Raw genomic sequence first — 24,576 nt, 5'->3', positions numbered from 1 at the left:
ATGCTGTAGAGATGCCTCTTTCTCTTCATTGACCACAGAGGGGGCCCAGGGTGACAACTTCAATGCACATATCTATACTGTCAAAGCCCACCTCTGGTGAGATGAAACTCACAAGTAGTGTCAGTTCCCAGTACTTTAAAAAGAGAACGTAGCTTAAAAATGAAAAATGCTCCATGATTTCCAGAATGAGAGTTTCCATCTTTGTATATCTACAATAATCTTGCTAAGTCACATTTGATGAGATGAGCAGGGAGATAGGACCACAAAGAGATGCCCTGGGGTCATAGCTGAGGAGGACAGAGTAGGGAAGGACAAGAAAGAGAAATCTACTGACCTTTTCATTATTTAAAACAAAACAAAACAGGGAGTAGGATATAGGAAACAGAGGGATTGTGATTAATCATGAATTAGCTAGCTTTGATTCCCTGCAGTGACCCATCACGAGTCTGCCATTTGGAGCTGAATCATTCTCTGAGGTCAGGCGTAGTGGCGATCATTTCCACTGAGCTGATACTGAGCACAGTTTACAGTCTAAACACAAGAAGGAAAAATATCCTTCACCACTGTTACTTTTCAGCAGGCTCAGAGGTATCTTTTCAAAGATAAACAGGAAGCTGCTGTTTAACTATGCTTGACCTCCAGGTGAGCAAGGATCAGACACAGGTTTTTACACCTGCATCACAATTTGTGCTACTCAAACTACAAAAATGTGTCAGCACAGTAACTCACACCCCTTAAGGAAGCCCTTTGCCAGCTCTGGTTTGTTTTTCTGGTTAGAGTTTTGTTCTGTGCAATCTGAGAGTATATCCGTCACCTCATGGAAGGTTTTAATAAATTGCCATCTGATTCTTTGCTGTTCATTAAGCATGCAATATTTCGCAAAATAGCCTTATTGTGCACCACCAGAAACCACTTCAACTGCTGTCTAAAAGATTTTTGCAAAGACATACAGCATTAGGTGAAGGAGGAGATAATGCATTGGTCTCCCATTGCCTGGGTCCCATTGCTATCACTGCATTATTACTAAAGTAAGGGAACAACCTGGGGATAAAACACAGGGTACCGCTGCACTTTGGCTGCGGCCAGAAAGAAAAGCGACTGGCAGCTACAATTCCCTTTTCTGTGGAAAGGATAGTGCTGGTACCTCTCAGCTACCCAGGGAAGGCTATCAGGGGAGGAATGTCACAAGCCCTGGGTCCTGGCCAGGCGTTAGGGTGAAAAAACCCCGAGTGTTGTCTCCAGGGTTCTGGGACCAGCATGGTAAGGGACAAGCACAGAAACACAACAGTGAGACGATGATCAAGTGTGTGGCCATCCACAGGTGCCTGTGGGGTCATGCAATAAGAGACTAAAGTTCATCAAGGTCATATTTTTGGCCTTTGACAGTTTTAAGAAGAGCGCATATGGACTTTCTGAGGAGCAGTCCTCACCATGGCATGATGCGGCAGACTTATCTGCTGCTGGGAAAAAGTAGCCTTGTCATCACAGTCTTCATGGAAGTGATGGAAGATTGGAGAAAGGGGAAATTACTGGAGACAATGGTAATAAAAAAACCCAGTTCCTGCCACATCTCAGAAATAGAGAGTTTTATCAGGTGTTCCCAAAAGAAAACGAAGCAAGGATATTGGCCAGTATCCTTGGAAATTATTACTCGACTAATTGGCAGAAGTGTTTTGGGGCTTGTCTAGGTTGTTGCAAAGTTTATAAATGCTTCAGTCTGCATCTGCACTGATAAGAATATTTTAACTTGGCTGTTTAATACAGTGTTTGACATTTGCAAAGCATTGCTTGCCTGTGTGGAGAAGTAGTGGTTAATGTTAATAGACTTTTTCTTCTTACAAGAAGTCCTCAGCCTTTAATCAGAATGGGTGCTGAAAGGAGATCCTTCCCTAAGAAACAGGCAATGTCTGAAGGAACCAGACAGAAAAAGTAATATATTTAAGGATTTGCCTTTTCCTCCCCTTTTCTAATGTAATTAACTACTTGTTTGTTCCAACCCATATGCCTGCTGATCTTGTTACTGCTTCTTCCCTAACAGCCCAGTTCTTTCGCTTTTGTCTGTTTGCTGGGCTTCTTGTCTCCGTTTCTGCATCGCCCATCTCAGCTATGGGAATTTCAATACCTTTAGCGAGTCTGACCAGCTCCTTTGCCTCATTCAAACAGCCAGACCATGGGATCCTACGCCCTGTGGTTTTGGGCGCCCCCTCTCCCTTCCTGACAACTGCATCTTTGAAATCCATTATGGCATCAAGGTTCAGTCCCTCTTTAGACAACTCGTAACTTGGGGGTTGACTCTAATCCACCCCACTACCCATCTCTGCCACAAGTACCTTCATTTCTTGTTTGCTGATTCCACTTATTCAATATCCTTCCCCATCACCTGGTCCTCCTCGTGACCTGCATTTTCAATTACCTGTTTTCACAGGAATGTGATACATTCTTCAGTCTCTGTTAACTTTTATTCTTGAACTGCAGCTTCTTAATTACAGGCTTTGTGGCTCTGTTTCTGCAGTCTGGAAAACAGCAATGTTTTGATCTTGTAATTTGCTGCAAGATTACTATAAAATAAAATACATAGATGGAAGATATGGGAGGTTGCAGACAATTAAACTGCTCATTGAAAACTGCTCATCTCTTCTACCTTGTGTGGAAGGTAGGTGTTCCTTTCTAGTTATGCTGATTTAACTGGTAATATATATATAAAAATAATTTTTCACCAGAAACAGAAGTTAAAATTTCCTATCTGTGTAAGTGACCAAGAAGTTCAATTCTACCCCATGATCACAATGGAAAAAAAGAAATTTTACAGAAAATGCAGAATAAATCAATCTTGTGTAAATCTTAATATCCACAGTATTGTGTGGAAACCCTAAGGAGGTTGCCGAAGACAATAACAAAACTCCCAGTGACTACCACATAGGTAGTAGGGCACCCACTGTTTGACACCTGAGGGTCATAGTAGTCTTTATGCTTTCTAACCTTTAAACCAAATTTTTTTTAATTGAAAAATTGCTAAGGAAGAGGCACTGCAATGGTCAAAATACACTGCTGCTATTATTCCTTATTTAATGGATTAGAATGAACAAACCAGCTTTTTTAGATCTGAAGTTTAAGGGAGAGCTGCTAAATTATGACTTCCAAGTAAAAAGCTAACACTTCTGCCATGTCAGACATTTGCCAGAAAGGGGAGGACAGTGAAAGGTACAGGAGATTTAAAACTGGTCACAGACATCCTGAAAAGGTGGTAGGAGATGAAAGGGGAGGGAAGGAATGTTCTGGGAAGAAATGCATGACGAAGGGAAGAGAGCAGCATGGAGGCTGAGGTGGGACAGTACCTGTAAGTTGCTTCCAGAGATTTTTTTCTTTTTTGCTTATCTTGATATGGACTTTGTTCTGAGGTGACGACTGGTTAGATGCCAACTTACAGGATATTTGCACAGAACATCCCTAGAAGTAAGCACTTAAGTGAAACGTACCTCATGATAACCTCTGTACAGGGGCAGGTCCCTAGTTCCTGCCACACTACAGCACCTGAACCCCCTCTGACTTCAGCCTCCAGTTTGGACAGGGAGATATCGGCAGACACATAGCTTCTCAGGAACTGTCCAGAGGTATGTTGGACTGTGCAAGTGCTGTGTAAATGGCTCTTAAAATGGCTATCTAAACCCTTAATTTATGGATCCAGCTCCTCACTAATCAGGGAGATCTGATATACCTGCTGCTGTCCTCCCCAAGAAAAAGAAATTGTTATCTTATCTTTGCTTAGACGCTCATTAACTTTGCCCCGTGTGGTTAGCCAGCTGCACCTCAAAACACATACCTGTGATCTGTTTATCTGAGGACACTCTAGCTCCCTTTAACTCCCTCTACCCTTCCAGATTCAGATCTCAGGTGATTTTCTGGGAGGCTGACTTTCTGAAGCCAGCTGATTTTGACTTGCTTTTCTTCTTCTTCCTTTCTTAAGGAATGTGGGTTCTGTCATTTCATGGTCACCCTCCCCTTAGTTTCACTTCACCCCCCCATTCCAATGCCAATTCCTTTCCAATGTTTACAGTTCTTACAGTGCCTCCTTTTCAGTCACTTTCTCAGCTTTCTGTACCCAGAAGTTGTTAAAAGCTGTTGCCAACATCAAGAAATTGCTGGATTGTCTGTGCCTTGCTGTATTCCTCTCCTGGATATTGGATTCACCAAAGTTACTTATCCTGTAGCTACTGGCCCTTTATGGAAGACCTCAGGCTTTGTTTGCATTGGTGGTATACTAAAATGCAGCTTTTGCTCTGCCATGTATTATTGCTTCCTCCTTTGTTCCTAAATGGACTGCATTTCAGACAGCAGAATGGCTCTCCCTAACTTTATTAGACTTCAAACCATCTTTGCTCATTTTCCATTTTACTGTCATAGTTTATGAGCATTGAAAGAACTTCATTAATACCGATCTCTTGGGTAATATTTGGAGAGCACTGCAGTATGATCCTCCTGTGCTGGTCTTGAAAGGATCACTTCTGGGCTATCACCATCCCCCTGAACCAGCCAATTAAATACCATGACCCAGGTAACACAAATGTGGTGGTGACCCTTTCAGAGCAGAAGAAAACTACCATTCGATAACTCAGTCTTTCCGAAGGACCCCTGGCACAGAACACCTGCTGTAGCCCACTGGATATCTATACTTCCCGGCATGATGAAGCCCACAGACAGGTAGTAAGGAGAGCACACCAGATTTGTTTATCAGGTTACAAATACCATGCAGTGTGTATGGCATTTTGTGTTCTCTCTCTGTCTCAAAGTTGAAGACATACCGTAATCACACATGGCTAGCCAAGGTGCAAGAACTGGCCAGGGTTTCTGACAGATCACAAACACAGAAAAAGGGGTGGCCTTTCCTTGGAAATCTGGAGAGATTATGTTTACTAAAAACAGCTGAAGACCAACAGACACCATAAGTGAAACCACCCAAGACTCAAGACTTTGTTAAGGCTTGAGACTTTCCAGATTCAGGTACAGTGCAGCTTAGAGGGTGCACAAGCACTGGGAATAGATGAGCACTCAGCATCCTGCAGGTATTCAGAGGAGAAGGGGTGCAATTTTGACAGTCCCATGGCAAACCAGCCTTGTTTTCGATTAATCTTTTGGGGAAGACTGAAAGACAGAAACTCATTTAGACTGTTAACGCTGTCTAAAAGGGAGAACAGAGGCATGTACAGAAATTTATTAAATCTTACCAGTATATCTCATTAACCAGAGAATTTTGTGAGATCAGGATTTATCGTGGAGAGGTTGAACTCTGTTTCTGTGGTTCTGTGCTCAGAGCTGTATTCTTGGAAGACTGCAATCTTGAGCTGCAGACTGCAAAATATTTATCAAGCATCTATCGCTCAGGGACTCTAGCTGCAATATGCTGTATGCCAGAATAGCAGACAGTAAGATTTGAAGTAAATCAACAAATAAGAAATATAAAAGTTACTTTCCAATTTGGCCCATCCCTCCACCCCTGGAGGAAGCTTGGACTGTTGTAGTGAATCCAACTGAACAGTTTTCTTCAGGTCTCTGAAGTCCTGAAGGAATGGAAAGGTAAACATTTTCAATTCTACAAGTTGTGAAATTTTATACCACATACTCCAACCAATTCCAAATTCTAGTGATATTTTCAAGCTCCTTTTTCATCTCCAAGTAATTAAATGACTGTATGAGGATGACACCAGGGAAAAATATTGATTACTGTTATTTTGTTATGAGGGGTCCAGTGGGATTTTGAGGGAATTGATTCAACAAAAAATACACAGAACAAATTTGCAAGGCCAGTGGAGAGGAATAATAGTCTCACACTCTGCCTGTCTGTGTCATCATTATTCTTAATGGTCTGCTTTTGCATTTCTAGGATACAGTGTACCTACAGGTACACTCAGAGACTCAGTGCATTTGGAATCAAAGCTGCATTTTTGCTGGATACAGGATACAAACCTAAGGCAAGCTCATGCCATAAATACATGATCTCCATCAATGTTTCTCAGGCAGTCTCAGGTGCTGTATGTATGTACTTCTGTCCTCTTTTTCTTCCTTTTTCTGTTTTTCTGATTCGTTAAGAGCTGCCAGGGATAACATTGAAATCCAGTCTGGCTTCTAATGCACCTCTAAAGAGCTACTTTTCTTCTGTCAACAGAATTTTGTTTCTCCTGCATGTCACTTAGGGCATCTCTCTGCCATTTTCACTGTTACTTTGGAATGGGTTCTACCAGACCCCATAGCTGTCATCACTTCCTTCAAATTATTTTGCACAGGAAATTAAGGTGTCCATGTTGTTTACATTGAGATAGAGTCAAGCAAATGCACTTTTTTTTATTGTGCACACAATATTCTGATGATGTTCTTTAATTTTAGAATGTAGAAGCTAATCTACATTCATGCTTTTGTCATAAGGGATCCCTTTACTTCTAACAGCCATGAAAGGAAGAAGCAAACTTGTCAAATCAGGAATGAGATCACTTTCACAGATCAGATTTGCAGGTGTATTCATGTGGTCAGAAATCTTTTGCTATCCAAATAGGATAAAAAATATACTCAGTTTTTCAGAAGTAGCTATTTAGAAAAGTTCATTTATTGATGCTTTTCCGGAAAATTAATGGACTGCCATGGTTTTAGCTGAGATAGAGTTAATTTTCTTCACTCTAGCTGGTATAGTGCTGTGTTTTGGACTTAGCATGAGGAAAATGTTGATAGCACACTGATGTTTTAGTTGTTGCTGGGTAGTGCTTGTACTAGTCAAGGACTTTTCCAGCCTCTCATGCTCTGCTGGCTCCACAAGAAGCCAGGAGGGGAGGGGGCACAGCCAAGACACCTGTTCCAAATTGGCCAAAGGGATATTCCATACCATATGATGTCATGCCCAGTATATTAACTGGGCGGGAGTTGGCTGGGGGAAGCAGCGATCGCGGCTCGGGGAGCGGCGGTGTCAGTCAGCAGGTGGTGAGCGGTTGCAACACTTGTTTTTTTCCCTTCTCCTGAGGTTTCATCTCTCTCTCTCTCATTATTTTCCTTTTCATTATATTATTATTAATTATTATTATTATTGCTACTACTTTACTGTTTTATTTTAATTATTAAACTGTTGTTATCTCAACCCATGAATTTTCTTACTTTGGCCCTTCTGATTCTCTCCCCCAAACCACAGGGGTTGGGGGAGTGAGCAATCCGCTATGTGGTGTTTAGTTGCTGACTGGGGCTAAACCATGACATGGACGCACTTACTTCTTAAAGTTTTGTCTGTCTGATATGCTAAAGCAGCTTTTTATTATCCATCTCTCCTCCCAAACTCTATATTTACATGCAAAGAGACTTGCCCTCCCTGAAGATATCTTACACACAAAGACTAAACATGTGGCAGCAAAGAAATACTAGAAATAGATGGTAAAAATGACTCAATTTGGAGCAAACTAAAGGCAGCATAAATGATGGTATTACTCAAAGTAACATTTTTTATAAACAGGGATAGTTAAAATAAGGCGTCTAGAAACAACAAGGTACTGAAGAGTAAGTATTTATGACTTTTGGCTTAATTACTGATGTGGCTAAACCTGCATTTGAAAGCTTAATTTTGGGAAGGCATTAAAAAAAGAAGGCAAAATAGGATGTTGTATAACTTCTAGTACAGAGATCTGCTTTTCTAGGTCTCTAACAAACACTTCAGTTGGCCATTTCTTAAGGATAAAAATGTAAAAAGAAGAGCCAAAGCAGGTATCATTCAAAAGACTAGTTTCAGAACTAGTTTCAGAACTCCTCCAAAACATTTTCATAAACTCTCGTAATCTCTGTGCTGAAATTCCCACATGCAAGAAAACTCCTTTTCTATGTAATTTGCTGTAGAATCATCAGAAGAAAAAACAACAAACAGAGGCATCTCTATTTCCACATTTTTGTTAGTGTTCATGAGCAGTAGAAATCAGGATGCCTCTTTCAGTTTCTGCTTACAACTTTTTACACCAAGAAAGAAAGCTCTGCCTAACTATAGGCCAGTGCTGATTTCTAATGCAATCAGCAAATACAAACTGGACACCTGAGACCAACCAACCAAGAAGTTAGACCACCTCTTGCCTCTGCTGGGCCAGTTAATTCAGAGTTATTTACTTCTCAGATCCTTCCTCCCTACTCCCAGGAAATCATGCATGGGACTGTGGTGTGGAGTTTAGTATCTGCAGCTTCTGGATGTTGCATGGCACAGAATTTAAAACAAGAGGCAGGAACCCACGCCAAGGCAAGACATAAAAAAAACCACCAGAATTTAAAAGATGAAGGAAAAATATGTCTTTCTCCATTGCATTTGTTACTTACGGAAAATAACAGACTCTGTGGTGAAATGAAAAGCACCCCTTAGGCTAGAATCAGAAAATCCATGCCATCTATTATTTGTGACACGGAGTAGTTGTGATTTGCAGGAAAAAGAGTGGCAGAAAGAAAAGGAACCAAAACATAGAGCAGAGGTTTTCATATGGAACACAACTTCGTATAACCTCCAGTGAATTATTTCACTTGCCTGCTGTCTCCTGTCCAACCTTGCTGTCATGTCCCCATGTGGGCTTCTGTATGTCCCTGTAGACACAGCCACTTTGGACATGCTGTCACTAGTTAATGCAGCCGTCCTGTGTTTGGCTGTTTTGTGAAAGATGTTGCTCGTGATGGTGTTGTGGGAACAACCTTGGGGGAAGGTGTTCACCCCTGGGAGCTGGAGCATGACCACTCTGAAAGGGTGCAGCTCAGAGACACATCCCACCCTCATGTGAGTTTATAGGTGGATGGGGTAGTGATTAGGACCACAGTGCCCACATGTTGAGAACATGCCTCTGCAGTGGTGCATCTTCAGTCAGCACAATTAATGCCATTAACTTCAAAGAAACTATGCAAGCTGCTCTGCCTGGCAGTCTGGCTGCCTAGATGAAAGAGGTAATGCTGTGTCTGTTTCTTTCTGCACTATGTGTCCACATTTCCCACCAACACGGAAGGTTAAAGCTTTATTTCCAATCAATTTCAGTTTATATCAATCACAGCTAACAATACCCTCTGCCCCAGTGATTAATTCAGACACATGCATGTAATTGTTTGTCTTGGCAGGTTCTGTTCATTGCACAGTAACTTATGGTCTGAATATTGGAAAGCCCAAACCGTACGTTGAAGTCAGCAAGCACTGCAATTGCTCACCGCTTGCAGAGTCAGGCAGTTAATGCTGCCTGGCTTCCAAACACCTTTGCCATTGCCTGGAATACTTCCTCTGTCATATACCTTCACAAATTTTTCATGATAACTGTTAGAAAGATAAGCACATTGAATGAATTAGTAATCAGACACATATTTAAAAAGCACAGTGTCATTTTCAATGATAAAACAATAAATCTGTGTTACATTTTTCTGGCAATCGCATAAATGGTTACTGCTCCTATTTAGGGCCTTGCTTTCCCTCCATATAGCATGGACCTATTACATCTGTAGCACTAATAAATAATATAAAGTCTCAGTGTAAAAGAATGTCTCATCATGAGTTCTCTTTAACTGGTTTACAGGATGTACAGAAGGTTCGATATTTGGGTACCTGCACAGCTCAGCCTCAGAAGCAACCCAAGTGCACTCTTCTAGTGTTGATGTCACCCTGAAGCCGAGACATGCTTTTCCAGGTCCTTCAATATTCACTTTCCAGTGGTGTCCTCCTTCTTTCATTTCCCAGTTGGAAGGTGTGGGCCCAGATGCCTTTTCTCTAGCTACTGGCTCTTTTTAGACTTTGCTCCCCAGAGCTGTGGTACTAAAGAACCACTGAGTGCTGATCTCTCCCCGTCCGTTCTTCAGGATGACCTTCTTTTGTTCACCCTTTTTTCCAAAACATTTTCTATAGAGTTTGCTTCTCGTCTGAAAGACCAACACACCTTTCAGTCACCCTGTTTTTCCAGGCACAGGCCCTTCTTTTACAGGAATGCCTGTCTTTCCTCCTGCCTTGACGTAAAACTTGCATTTAGCTACAGCCAAATACACTTTCCTCAGTGTGGGAGTTTACTGAATGACCAACAAGCTCCATTTCCCCAGTCCTTAGCGTTTGTTGACCTCCCTGCTAACCTCTGTCATGGCTGTGATTTACCAGAAGTGACTGTATAGCTGCTCAGAGATCTCTGATGAGGATGCTGTGTATCTGGGGCAGATCCATGAGGAAGATATATATCCCCATTCAGTGACCTCCCTGCTGACAGAAGCTTGAAGTCTGTTAATGAGCTAATTATTTTTCTCTCCACCCTGTGTTTCTTTCTCTCCTATAATTCTACATTTTTAACCAGAATATTGTGAACTACTAAGTCAAATGCTTCTACACAGTGTAAGTCTATTATAGCAATGCAGTTATCTTTACTCATTAAATCTGCCATCTTACTGAAGAATGAAATCATATTTGTTTGACAAGATTTTTGTTATCCAGAAAATTGTGCTGAGCAACACTAACTAGATTTTTATAATTTAATTCTTTTTTAATCAAATCCTTACATTAGCTTTTCTGGTATTTTAACTGCAATTTATGTCAAGCTGGGCTATGAAAAAAGGCTCCACAGATGGAGAAAATAGGAGGTTATCCTCTCCCATCCATCATCAGGCACTTTGTTCTGCACACTGCTGCCCAAGGTGGTCCCAATCCATTTATAAGAACCGAGGCATTTTGGAAAAATAGCTTAGCGATTATATAAAAAATTTCTTCACACAAAGTAGGCAAAGATAGATGGAAGAATAACTTTTTCTCCTTTCATGAGATGAAGGACAGAGCACCGAACTGATAAAATTTTGGATACATCATATCTGAATGTTGCCAAGAAAATCCTGTAATTGAATCATTAATAAATAGTATTTATGTCTATTTGTTTATTTAGATGTATTATTATAGAACAGTGTCTGGGAAGAGACCCTGCTTTCACTCAAGTATTTACCTTGCAGAGCTTGGACCCTTTCAATAACTCTATTTATCTGCTTTTTTTCAAATCAAGAGCTCTGGACATTCCTAGACCTCTTGGCTGATCCCACTATTAAGTAAAATTTTCCTTTGATAACCAAGAGTTTTAACATTCTATTATATTTTATTTAGGTGTCCTGTTGGGAAATATGACTTTTTTCTCACCCAAATCCACTTGAAGGTCCCCGGTCAGTAATGGTGCACGTCCCACTAAAGTCTTCCCTTTGAGGCTCAGCTTCCTGAGGATTTGCGTCGACTGGGTCTCAGACATCTTGCAGAGCACGAATGAGTGACCTTGCTGGAATATCAGTTGGTACAAGAGAGCACTGGGGAGCAGGGCCCCTGGGCCAGCCTTGCAGAGCTGGGTGAGCACTGGAGGTAGAGTGATGTGGCCATACGGGGGGAGCCCACATGGCATTTTTGCTGGAGTTAGACAACATGACAGCTGTGACCATGATCGGAGCTGGCCTTAGCCCCACAGGTGCAAGCACAGACACACTCAGGGCAGTGTGGTTCCTGCACCATCATCTCTCTCCTAGGGCCCTGGTTTTGACCAGAGGAGTGCTGAGCCTGGAGTCTGGCAGGTGGTCCCTCTTTGCCTAGCCAATACTCATCTTAAAAGCTGAGAAGGGCTGTCAGAAACTCAGAGCCTGACATTTCAGCCTGTGCCACAGCTAATTTTTCTCCATTTCCTCCTAACCAGTGGGAGTCAACAGGTCACCACAGCAGGTGACTGCCCTGTATATGTGCTGGAGGCACAGTGGTACAGGAACAGGAGTGTGCTTTATCCAGTACTTTGCTGCTGAGATATTGATGTGCCTGTCATCACCGGCCTTGTTCCCTCCTAACTCAATGCTTTCTCTCCTTCCAGTGAATTGTGAAAGAAGCAGAAAGGCAAACTGACTGCATACAACAGCGCTGTGTCTCATCCCAGCCTGATCCTGCCTAGTCAAGGCTGTGGGCACATTTCAGCAGGGTAGGTTGGATCAACTTATGTTATCCCTTGCACAGTTGCTCTTCTGCACCCTTCTGCTTTCTCTTCTTCTGCCTTGTCCAACTTACCCAACTCCTGCCCTCTGTGATGATCTGTCTCATCATGCCTATCCACACCACTGACTTCCACTAGAAACATACTAACTCCACCTCCCACAGCAGATCAGATTTGACAGGAGCGTGTCTAAAATGCAGAGTGGGAAAAAGGCATTGCTACTCAATGGCTTTTCTGAGCATGGCTTTCAGAATTGTCACGGAAGGTTATGGATCTAGAGACTGGAAGAAGAGGCCACCATGAATGTTGAGCATTCTCATAATTTATACTACACCCAATCAGCTGGTCCGGTATATGATTTCCATAACAACCATTTTGTTTCCCTCCTCTTCTTACAAGGAGCCATCTCATTTCCTCATGTCAATGGTAGTGAATGTCCCAATAAACATGAAAATTACATACTGGTGAACTTAAGAAATTATTTGAATCAAATGGTGAAGTTTTTAGAAAGTACCTGAAAGAGAAAGATAGGGTTAAGGAGACAGTGGAGATTTGTAAGGAACAAATTGTATAAAAATCTATTTTTCCTCTGCAGCAGAAAGGCAGAGGTGGAACTAACCTATAGAACTTCACTTTGGGAACTCTTTTGATTTTATCTTACATGACATTCTTATAAACCAGCAAAAGAAATACAGTTTGGATGAAATCACTAGATTTTATATACAAAACATACTCCTATACTCAGAATTAGTTCAATGGCAAACTATAAAGAGGCAGCAAGGGCTCTTCCAGAGACCTTTCTGCTCTGATTCTGCTCAGTGATTGCATCGGTGATCTCACTCATACACTTACAGATGACAAAAAGCTGGCTTGCAAAACAGGCTTGGGGTTCAAAGTTGTCTTGACAAGGTAGAGAAAGGGCATGAAACCCAAGGACAACTGCAAGGGAATGCTTTAAGAGGTGAGCGCTCAACTGCATGGGCACAGTATATTTAACAAGTAGTCGGGTTGTTGTTTTTGGAGAAGGATCTGGGGGATTGTAATGGATCATGAGCAGAACACAACAATGTTGTACTGTTACAAAAAAAGCAAACATTGTACCATGATGTATAAACACACATGGAGTTGGTAAAGCACTTAATGATCAATAAGGCCTGAGCAGGAATATCTTGTCCAGTTTTGGAATCTGTGGTTCAATGAAGACGGAGGCCAATTAGGGAGTGTCAGAAGAAGAGCAATGTGAGTGCATCCATACTGTTGAACTCTTTTACCCTCTAAAATTGGCTGTAGGCAGACAGCTCCTTGGCCTGCACTAACTCATCAGGTATGCCCTGCAGCTTTCCAGGAGAGTGCTAGCTGATCCAGGCCAAACTAGGCCAGTGACCTGTTATCATGACCTAAAGGGTTACCCAGCTTGTGGATATATAGAGATCATTACCATTTGTTTGCAGGATTCTTTAATACACAAGGACACAGAGTCTTTATCCTCTAAATTTCTCTACTTTATTATAGATCACCACAAATGCCACACTAAATCACCACTAGGAAGCATACATATTATTAATAAAGTGAATATATATATATCAAGCTATTATAAATTACTATCAGCAATCAATAGTATTGTATCAACCAATAGTATAGCAACAATCAACTGTATAGCAATAATCAATATTATAGCAACCAGTAGCCAACAACCAATAACAGCAACAACTAGGTAGGTGTATATACTATCACAGGTTACTACAAACTTATCATTAGTGACGCAAGCTTATCAACAATGTAGCAGAAAATAAATTCATGACAGATTATTTATATAGATGTGTAGTACCAGTGTCAAGTGAATTAGACAGATTCCAGAAGGAGTCTAACCATTCGAGAGGTGGAAGGAAAAAACAAACTTTCCCCAAAAGTGGGCCGAAAGGGTGACCAGTAAGATAACAGAGAGAGTCTCACTTCAAAGGTGTTCCACATCACAGAGCCTGGAGTCAGTCAGCTGGGTCTCTGGTGAGAGTCCAAGATCTTGTATAAAGTTCATGTGGAGAATTCAACCTGCCTAAGAAAGGAGAAATATGTGCAGCACACATTGCTCTCAGAGACAGCATCTCCATTTTGGATAAAAATTAAGTCCTTTTCATATCATAGAGACGTAAGAGGGTGTAGACATTATCACTTCAAGCAGCCAATACATGTTGTACATTTTGATTTTTCACATGTAACAGACAATAGATGATGATGAAATTCTGTTTTTTCAGAGCAGTTTTTATTTTTCCAGACTTTTCCACCTTTTCAGATGATGAGTTGCCATTACAGTCCCTGTTTTTGCACTTAGGGGTGGTATCTCATGATGTGTCTTCTTTGTAGATACCCTGGCTGTACTTTAAAGAGGTCAGCTGTACTTTTCAAGGCTGTTTCTGGTTCACAGGCCTGGTTCCCGTGCTCACAGCTCCCAGGCTGTCAGACATTTTCACTGTCAATATATTTCAGCAGACACTTTCTTCTGTTCAGTAATTTCACCCTTCTAACCAGGTTACTTTTGTAGCTGCTCATATCACTGATCTAACACCTAATGCACAGAAATTATGTTGTTTGAATTATAAAAATAGACAAAACCTATGATTTTATGACCTTCATCCTGGTCTGAAATGCCCGGCATCACCATATGAAAGAGAGCTTTTGTCTGTGTACACTAGTCAGAGCCTTTGAAATAAATGTCTCCAGTAATAGTTTTGGGGCCTGATCCTTAGTGTTGTCTTTTGCCCTCAGAAGAATCTGTGGATTGCATCCATCTGGTCTGAAATCAGTGAAAGTCTGAGTCTCACTGGTGTACAGAGCTACACACACATGCACATTTTGTGAAGCGGTCTTAGATCATCTCGAGAGTCAACTCCTATGGAGGACTTGGACCAAGAAGACTAAGACTTTGCATTGAAACATGTACTTTGCATGGTGGATGCCAACAATAGGCCTTCGAGCCATATCTGAGTATACTGATTTCTTTGGTATTTTTTCTTCTGAGTTGTCCTGAGTTATCTTGAGTCAGTAGTTCAAAAGGCAGCTCTTTAAACTGATTTGGAGTCAATCATAGAAGAGTGAGCCCTCCAGCTTTTTGTATAACAAAACGCTGTCTCAGGGGACCATATGCAATGAGGGTCCCCTTGCTGTTATGGGCTCTTTGCTTCAGGGCCCAGGTGAGAAAAGGCTGGGTTCCCAAGAAGTGTCTGCTTTCAGAAAGCTCAGAGAGGGTGACCTAGAAGAGAGGGGGAATCTGTCCCATTAATGTGCCAAACAGTTTTCAAATAATGATGTGATACGGAGATGCTGTTTTTTGAGAAGCACCTGTGTGGGTCTGTGCCTTGACAACCACTCTTGTAAGTGAGAAGATTTTTAATTTGAATGAGGTAGCTCTTCTGCTGTCTCCCCAAGGACACTCGTATAACACTTGGTTCTTTTCTCCTTGTGTTGCCCAGGGAAGATACTTGGCTCTAGTTTTGCCCTCGCCCCACAGAGAGACATACAGACCCTGAGAGCTGGTTGGTACTTGCTTTTGTCAAGATGGCCTGAGCTTTGTATCTCTGGTCCCTGGGATGCTTTGGAAAATCTGGTCCAGGCCTCCAGGATCCCACAAGAGAGAGCCGTCCCAGGAATGCAATGGAGAAAAGCCACAGGACATGCTGGGAGGGTTTGACCACAGTGTCTTCAGCAAAAGTCTCAGCTAATCCTGTGTCCTGTCCCTGTCTTGGGCTGGTAAAAGAGGTTTAGGGAAGTGTTATAAAAATAGTTCATGTGTGAAGAGATGCTTCCTGAGCCAGTGATAACACCAAGACTGCTTAGTAATCTTGGATGGGCTTTCTCTCCTCTAACGAATCTAATCAGTTTCTGACTCAATCTAAACTTCAGGTGGCCACAAGATAGTGTGGTCATTAATCCATGGATAAATTACTCACTTTACAACCCCTACCATTAACTCTTTTAAAGTTTTAAACATGCTACCTGATTGTTTAACCGGTTGACCTTTACAGATTTTGTTGTGAGAAACAGTGAGTGTGAGCTCCTATTCACTCCTACGTGACATTCATGACTGTGTACACACGAGCGTACGCAAGTTCCTCTCTGGGCCTTTTCTTTAAAAGATTAAAGCGTTTTGAGCTCTTTAACCTTTTCCTCACATAAAAGTTATTCCTTTGAGTGCTCTTGTCTTTCTCTCTGTATTTTCTACTTCTGTCCTCCAGGAGGAAGAAAGAATCAGAACAGCACATAACATTCATGTTACGAGTATACTTTACATGCATACAGTGGCAGAGGATTATTATTCTATTTGTTCTATCTTTCTTTCTTAAGAAATCTTAATGTCTTATTTACTTTCTTTTATGGATCCTGAGCATGGCATTGAGATTTTAATGGAATTGTCAACAGTAATGCAAAGATCTTTTTTTCCTGTGTGCTGATAGCTATTTTAAAGCCCATTGCTGTTATGCATGGTTAAGAATGCCTCTATCTGTGTGCAATACTTTGTATTTATCAGCATCTCATCTGCTTTTTTTTTTGCCCAGTCACTCAGTATTGTGAGCCATCTGCAACTCTTCACAGTTGAATTCCATTTTATTGCCTTAAATAATAGAATATCATCAGGAAATTTCATTACTTCATTTTTCCAGATGACTTATGAACATGTGAGGTAATGTGAGTTCCAGCACAATTCCTTTCAAAGAGCTACAAAGTGCAAAGGCTCTCTGTTAAATTAATGATTTAAGGACATGCAATGGCAAATCAGCAATTTCTTAATAGGTGAGCAGTAGATGGTCTCTCTGCCTTTCCCTGTGATTTTCTGGGGTTTTTTGGCCTTTAGTGGTTCTCTGGGGACTCAGAAGGAGAATACCTACAGAGGATATCACTGAATGTTTCTAAAGGTTCTCTCTTTTACTTCTTTGACTATTACATTGCTGCTACTTTTGCATAATAATCTGCTCTGCTCTGTGTCAGGACAAGATCTTGTTTACCACTCAATGGCTGCTACTGGTCCTTTGCACCATATTGTACTTAGGCTTCTCATCATCTTATCCAGAGATATAACTTTCATTTTCATCCTATACTCTCCGCCTCTAATGTCACTGACTGAGAAGTTTCTAAGCCATGCCTTCCCACAGTACTGCAAACTCACCATGTCTTTTTTTTGCTCTACTGGCTCCATAGCACAGATGAGAATTTCTCCATTCATACCACTGCCCTTTCTCCCAAATACAGTAAGGGCTGCACAATAAAGGACTTTTCAGAAAGGCTAATCTAGAATTCAGAAACAGCTAATCTGTAGTCAGCAGCTTTTCCCCCGTCCCGAGCCTCTTGCATTGTATACGGTAGCTTTGTATTTAACCAGGGGGCCTGGTGTACTGGTAACCATATGTCACTTTTAATGTCTGCTTTGAGACATACATGTATGCAATTCCTTTCTTTTCATCAACATCTGAGGTCAGGCTTCAGCAATTACATTTTTTCCCAGGCATGATGCCATGGCAGTATACAGTCCCAGTTGCAGCCTCGAGAAGTGACATGTTTCATTAGGCATCTGAGTCCCTCCCAGCACAGAGAAGAGGATGCTCTCAGTGGGAGTACCCAGCCACAAGAGCATTAATTTCTCAGTCTCCTTGGGGCAGCTGGAGGAGGATTATGTTAATGGTTTTGTTCCTCCTCTCCTCTCTTCTTCTTGGTCTGTGGTATTTACAGATCAGGAATGACTGTACATTTATAAAGACCCTTGTCTGCAGGACTTCCCCCACCCCATTAGACGGAGCAGGAAAAAAGGTCACATTGGAGCCAGGAATTGGCGTACAAGAAGCAGCATGTCCTGCACCCTGTCCCCATCACTGCTCTCCAGACTGGGCACAGAGAGGGGTAACCAGGATGCAACAGTGGGCTGCTTCCTCCTGTGGATACAACGGGAATGGTGGCCACTGGGAGCAATGACGGTCACTGCATGGTCTCCAAGGCTACTGATGGAGCTCTGCCATGGACACTGCACTGTGTCAAGCCTATGCTTTGTCTAAATCCCTCTGTGAAACTTTGGGAATTCACTTATCTATTATCATTTTTTGTACACCACTGGGGCACTTGCATCACCCAGGGAAGATGGAGCACACATCGCTTTCCACAGAGCAGATATACTTGGGCTCATGTCAGGAAGGAAGGTATTAAACTGAGTCGTGGCTTGGATGGAAAAGAAAGAGGAAGCTAAGTTAATGGGTGGTGTTTCCTTGGGATAAGAAATCTGCTGAAGGCACTAGTGGATGATCCCTCTTCCCTGACAAACCAGAGCCAACGTGAGGCTCCCAAAGGAATTCGGGGAGGGGACTGGAGTTCCTCATGTTTGGTGCACTGAGATAAGCTCTTTTCCTCAGCACACAGCCACCTCTCTCTTTTCCAAGAAAGGACTGAGGTGGTGGTGTGAAGTGGAGTGGGATGAAGTGTGGATCAAGCAGAAACCCTTCACTGACTGAAGCTATGCAAGGAGTAAATCACAAGGGGAGATTTACTGCTGGATACAGAAAAGAGCAGTTCAGAAAGGGGTCTGGCAAAATTTCTGTATTTAGCCACCTGAGGCAGCACTGGCTCATGCCCCTGATAGAGGAGAAGCTACCCAGACCCCCTTCATGTATCCCTCTGAAGTTTGTCCTGTTTTCTAGACTTCTCAGTTGAGACAGTCACTGCGACAGAGAACAGCAGTTCAAAATCTTTCATTGTGATAGTTAATGTGACTTGTAATATGATTACTGCATGAACAAAGTCTACTACAAATTTTTGCCCCACTGCAGATATGAGGGACTGCACCAGCAATACTATGCTAATTGAAATTTATGGATTCTGTCTTGTAGTAGGGAAATATAAAAGTAGCTAAAATAGTTTATTTGGTGTTTTTGCTTATATACAGTGAATGGGATAAATGCTACATAGGCAAAATGGAAGTGAGAAATCTTCAGTTATCACTCTTAAACCCTATCACTGAGCCAACCCATTAGCTGCAGACTGCAAATGGCTTTAGTAAGACTTTACCCCTTAATACTTCCCCACGCCCAGCCTTCTGAGTACTCAGCACTGTTCACCTCTAGCTTCTGTGACAGGTGCACAGGATGGCAAGTAGTGTCACTGATTACTTACATAAGTGTGGAATGCGCCCAAGTCCCAAAGTCTCAGAAGAATGAGCTCACAATAATTGGCATGATGGGGAAGCTTCGGAAGAACAGTCAAAGGTGGCCGGGGGCATATAAAGGATGGAAAAGGGAGAGGAATTATTTGCAAAATGTTAGGTACCTGTTTAGAAGCTGTTTATTGGGGTAAGAAGAATAACAATAAAAAGAAGCACGATCTAAAGGAAGAAATGGAAGGCAGAAAGGCAGCTGAATTAATACTGTCTTTGAAAACTGAGCAGCTGCAGAAACAGTTACAGGAAGAAAAGGAGTAACAACAGAAGTTGGAGGAAAAGGTTGAAATGATGCTTATGTGAACTCCCCATCCCCCTGACATTGTACAGGTAAGGAAATTAATTGTATCTCCTGAAGGACGGGATGGGAACTTAAAGGGTGACCCCGATGATGGCAAGCCAGGGGAGGATGATTCTTTGTTTTCCTCAAATTCCCCTGAATATGAAGCCAGACCCATCATTAAAACAGAGCAGTCTGAAGGACCTTGGGGTGCTGCTCCACGATATACTGTGCGAACCTCTCCCTGGAATCCATTACAATTAGCAAATTTACAAGAAAAAAATGCAGCAGAGAGTCAAGTGAAACTGAAACAGAGTATTTGTGGTGAGCCTGCCTTAGTGGTGGTGTCCAAATGATGCTGAGTGGAGATGAAGCAAATTACTTCTGTGGTCTGGGAGTTCTCTTAAACTTAGGACCCAGCCTGGCAAATAGATCCATGCTATCACCAGCAAGATAGCTTATTGGACTGGGGGAATAGATGCTATGGGGTGAGGTGAACCTTCCATAATCCTCATGAAATCTCTTAACGAGCTCTGTAGAGCCCTCACAAAAGCTACCTGCATACAAACCATGCATAAACGAGAATCCAGTGATACCCCAATACCTGCTATGATTGATTATGCGATGCTAAAACTGCTTAGAGGAGCCCTGACAGTTCTTAAATCCTACTTAACTGCAAAATGGGATGAAATTAAGAGAGATACAGAACACGATGAGGGATTTGTTGATAGTGATCCCCGCAACTGGCTTCCTAACTGGGCAGAATTAATGCATGCCATTGTAAACCATGCTGTGAAATGGGGTGGGACGAAGCGTTAGCTGAAAACTTAAACCCAACACCCTGAACAGGAGATCATCAAGTGTGACCAGCAAACACAGTGTGAACAGTGAAACAAACACCCCCACAGGGAATAGGAACTAGGACAAAGGAAAATATGCCTAAGGACCCACAAGCAGAGTCTCAGGAGTGGGCAAATGAACTATGGAGGAAAGCATTGGCACTAGGCATTCCCAGAGCTGAGATTCAGAGACAGCCTACTGGTGTTATCCTGAGTCTAATGCAAGTGTTCCAGAAACATGATGATGGCGAAAGGGGAGAACGTGCTCCAAATACTTTGGTGCCATCGCCAGCTCCAAGAAAAAACAATAACCTTTTCCTGCCCGTTAGGGAAGAATTGCAAAGCATGAGGCCAGAAAATGAGTAATACCAAGATGCCCACTGGGCTTGCTTGTCAGACAAATCTAATCCTATCCATGGATAAATAATAAGGGCTGGTACATTTTGATTCCAGTTGGTCCTTGATGACAACTGGTAAAATTCCTAATAGATACAGGAGCACAAATTTCAATATTAATGCAACAGGATGCTGAGATGCTAAGTGTACAGCCTGGACAGCAAAGAGTTAAAATTACCAGCGTGAACTGAACAAGTACTATATGCCAAACTGAGAAAGTTAATCTATGGCTCGTGGGTGAGAACCGCATGTTGTCTACTCACTTTGCAGTTAAAAATCACAATGAAAATATTTTGGGTTTCGATGTTTTAAATGGCCAAACCTGGGACCTGCTGGATGGCAGTGCATGGTCCTTTGGTTCATATGTTGGCCCTAACCCTGATAGAAATCAAGAGGCTCCAGTACATGTAGTCCACACAGCCCCTGCACTCCCTGATTCAAAGGTTACTAATGTACAGCAATACTCAATTTCTGCTGAGGCATGAAACAGAATTTCTGACATAATAGCAGACTTGGAAAAATGGCACATTATTTCCAGAACCTACTCCCCATAAGATTCACCAGTCTGGCCGGCCCAATAAATGGATGGAAGATGATTATTGGCACTTAAATGCCAACACAGCTCCACCAACGGCTACAGTACCCAATATTACAACTATAACGGCCACTCTACAAACAGCCGCACGCCCATGGATGGCAATGCTAGGTGTGAAAGACATTTTCTTTATGGTCCCTTTACAGGAAGAAGATAAAGAAATTTGCTTTTACTTGGGAGGTGATAACAATACACCTTTAACAGACTCCAACAGGGGTATAAACATTCACCCACAATTCCTCATGCTGCACTTGCTGAACCTTTACAGACAGTCTCACTCCCTCAAGATGTGAAACTGTACCAATATAGAGATGATAATCTAGTAAGAGAAACTTCCCCTGAAAAAGTGGGAGAAACAGCAGCAGCAGTGTGGCAGACACTATATAACACAGAAGTTGAAGTTCCACCTGAAAAATGTCAGGGACCAAGTAGAGAAGTAAAATTTTTAGGTACTTGGTGGATTGCTGGTAGTGCAGCGATACCACCAGACACCCTAAGTAAAATGTAACAATTGCAGATGCCCCAATCTAGTAAAGAATTACAGCTTATGGGTACTTTAGGATACCGGAGAAAACATGTACCTGGATTTTCTGTCATTGCTCATCCACTGCACCCACTTCTACAAAAAGGAAAACCATGGAAATGGAACCCAGAACATGATGAGGCAGTCAAAACTCTAATACAGGAATTAAAGACATATCAGTTGCTGGGGCCTGTACAGCCCCCGTTACCATATTAGAGCAGAATGGGGCTTTTCAGAAATCTGGTACTTATTACAATCTGTTCCAGACCCGGGGAAATGGTCCAAAAAGACCCTTAATGTTTAACTTGACTACATTTAGAGAGACAGAACAGAGATATTCTAAGTGGGAAAAGGGACTTTTGTCTTTGGTCCGAGCAGTTAAACAAGTTGAGTCACTAAGGGTTAACCCATCCAGGAAAAACCCCGCCGAGACTTGTATTGTCTCATTACAGGAATGATACCAGCATGCCTTCCCTGGAGATTGGGTCAACCATCAGAGGATTGCTTATCTTTCTCACAGGAGCAGTCATCATCATCACGGACCAAACTTGGCTTTTATGCCAACAAGCCCGAGGCACAGGCTGGACATCATCACTTCCTTTATTCATGCTCATCAATATGGTAACTATAGTACATTCTGCACCATACATGTTTCTCCGTTGTAAATGCAATCTGCTGTAACAGCAATTATAAGGGAAGGTGATGAGGGCACCTTGCCCACTGAGATTTGAAATGTAATTTGGGATAATGCAGCTCAATTTGAAAAGGATTTCCAGTCTTGGTGGTATCAGTTAATACCACTTATGACCACACCAGCAGTAAAGCCACAGTTTTTGTTCTGGCAATACACAATGCTTCAGTATATACCATATACCCGGCCATTGCACTGGGATTAAATCACCATGGGACTGTATTCTGTCGGTTAGAACACGACGTGTGGGCCCAACAGAATGGGAATAAATGGCAAACTATTGATGTTGACGTATGTGTTGTAAAGGAACAACAAGGATTTATTTGTGAAACTAATACCATTATGGCCCAAGATATTTGTCTTAACACTGAACAAAATGTTTGTCATTTTGAAATACATCGTGATGAAACCCCTCAGACTGTACTTATATATGTTGGAAATGGATGTATTTGCATAAAGACCTTTTGTGATTCTATATAGACACCACCACTGTAGATAAATTTAATGACTTAAATAACTGTATTTGTAATTTTACCGAAATTATGGGATGTGAATTTAACTATTCAGCTCCTGTCACAACCCAACAACTGATACAATCTAACTATACGTTGCATCAAGATTTATTACCTACCCCTATTAGAATGCACCTCACATTGGTGAGAAAAATGTTGCAACAGGATGACCTGAGTCAATAGCTACAATGAATCCAAAACAACAGACAAAGGACCCTGATTACCATCCATCATGATGCAGTGAAGATAAAGAGTGAAAAAAGATGGATAGCATCACTGGTGGGAAACTCTTTTTGGATGGTCACCAACAGCAACTGGAATCTTGATTTTGATGCTGCATCTAATTGTAGTTTTGTTAGTTTTAACCTTATTATGTTTATTGCTTAAAACATTCTGTATATCAAAGTCTGGCAAAAAATGAAACAAATTACATCAGTCTAGCATGTAAAACGTATATGATCAACTGATTCTGTATGTAAAATGGTATATAACTAACATTAATTATAATACTTAAACTAAACAGCTTATCAAGTAATTAGACTCTTACCACTGATCTCCAATACACCATATATTTATGACACAGAGGCAAGAGGTAACTGTACTACTATTCTTTAAGTCGACAAAGTGGATTGACTCTAGTCATGGGGTGGAGTGTGATGGGTGCACTTGACCCCTTGACCAGACTGGTGGTGGTTTGGTGCAGGCTCTGGAAGAGGTAAAGGCATGAGCCATAGCCAGGTCGTGAACGCCTCTAGTTTCAATCTGTTCTCTGAAAATCCACAAAGGAGCGGAGTGACACAGTGACAATTGATGCATATAAACTTGGAACACTGATTATGTGATTAATGATTGGTGGCTTTTCCAAGACGCATTTATCAAGGAACAAAGAAAGTTGTGGGTACAAGGAGTCTCATGCAAACCTTTTCCATCATATGTAATTAGACTATGAGCCAAGCACTTTATTCCATAAATATGACAGCCTAAGTGAGCCGCCTTTGAGCTCTCCCTGCTAGGCGGTGTGGCTGTATGGTGGTGATCTCCCCTTGATCTGGGATGCCTCTCAAGGTTGCTCCTCAAGGCAGAGAGACGTTTTACCAATAGCAGATCTTTGGTAAGTGACCAATATTGTGCATAACCTTGTAGTACGGTAACTTTGATTTTGTCTTGGCAACCTTGATTGCATGCTGAATTGATGCTAATGAAACGTTACACAAACTTTGCATGTACAATCCCTTAGACATAACCATTGACCAAGTCCAAGACTGGGTTTGGACCTAGCTGCACCTAGACTCCTCTCTGAGGAAGGAGTTTAGAAAGCAAGTGGGTCCACTCTGAACTGTGAGACTCAGCGGAAGGGTCCTCCGTATCTTTTTGTATCCCCAGTCTCTATGTGAATCATTCTAACTTGAGCATAACTCAGTTTTCTTTTGTATGTTTCTTCCATGCAGTAATTTATAGAATGAACTTTGCCATCGAACTTTGTGAAGTCGCACTTTTACAACATCACATTAAAACCACTTTTTGCTAATACCTTTGATAGTGATTCCGTAAGTGATCTAAATCACCCATTCACAACAGCTTCTTGCGTAAGACTACA

General features: G+C 41.8%; 1 long non-coding RNA gene across 1 annotated transcript; it reads left to right on the top strand.

Moving 5' to 3' along the window:
* Nucleotides 1–3,449: 3,449 nt before the first annotated feature.
* On the top strand, nt 3,450–24,514 carry LOC142052121 (uncharacterized). The gene is made up of 5 exons (XR_012658723.1): nt 3,450–3,611; nt 9,549–9,659; nt 11,099–11,331; nt 11,838–11,942; nt 22,229–24,514. It is a non-coding gene; the product is annotated as an uncharacterized LOC142052121 (long non-coding RNA).
* Nucleotides 24,515–24,576: the final 62 nt, after the last annotated feature.

The sequence above is a fragment of the Phalacrocorax aristotelis genome, chromosome 1, assembly GCF_949628215.1.
Source record: "Phalacrocorax aristotelis chromosome 1, bGulAri2.1, whole genome shotgun sequence".
Lineage (NCBI taxonomy): Eukaryota > Metazoa > Chordata > Aves > Suliformes > Phalacrocoracidae > Phalacrocorax > Phalacrocorax aristotelis.
The sequence above is the reverse complement of the archived record's forward strand: the minus strand, read 5'-3'. Positions and strand labels throughout refer to the sequence as shown.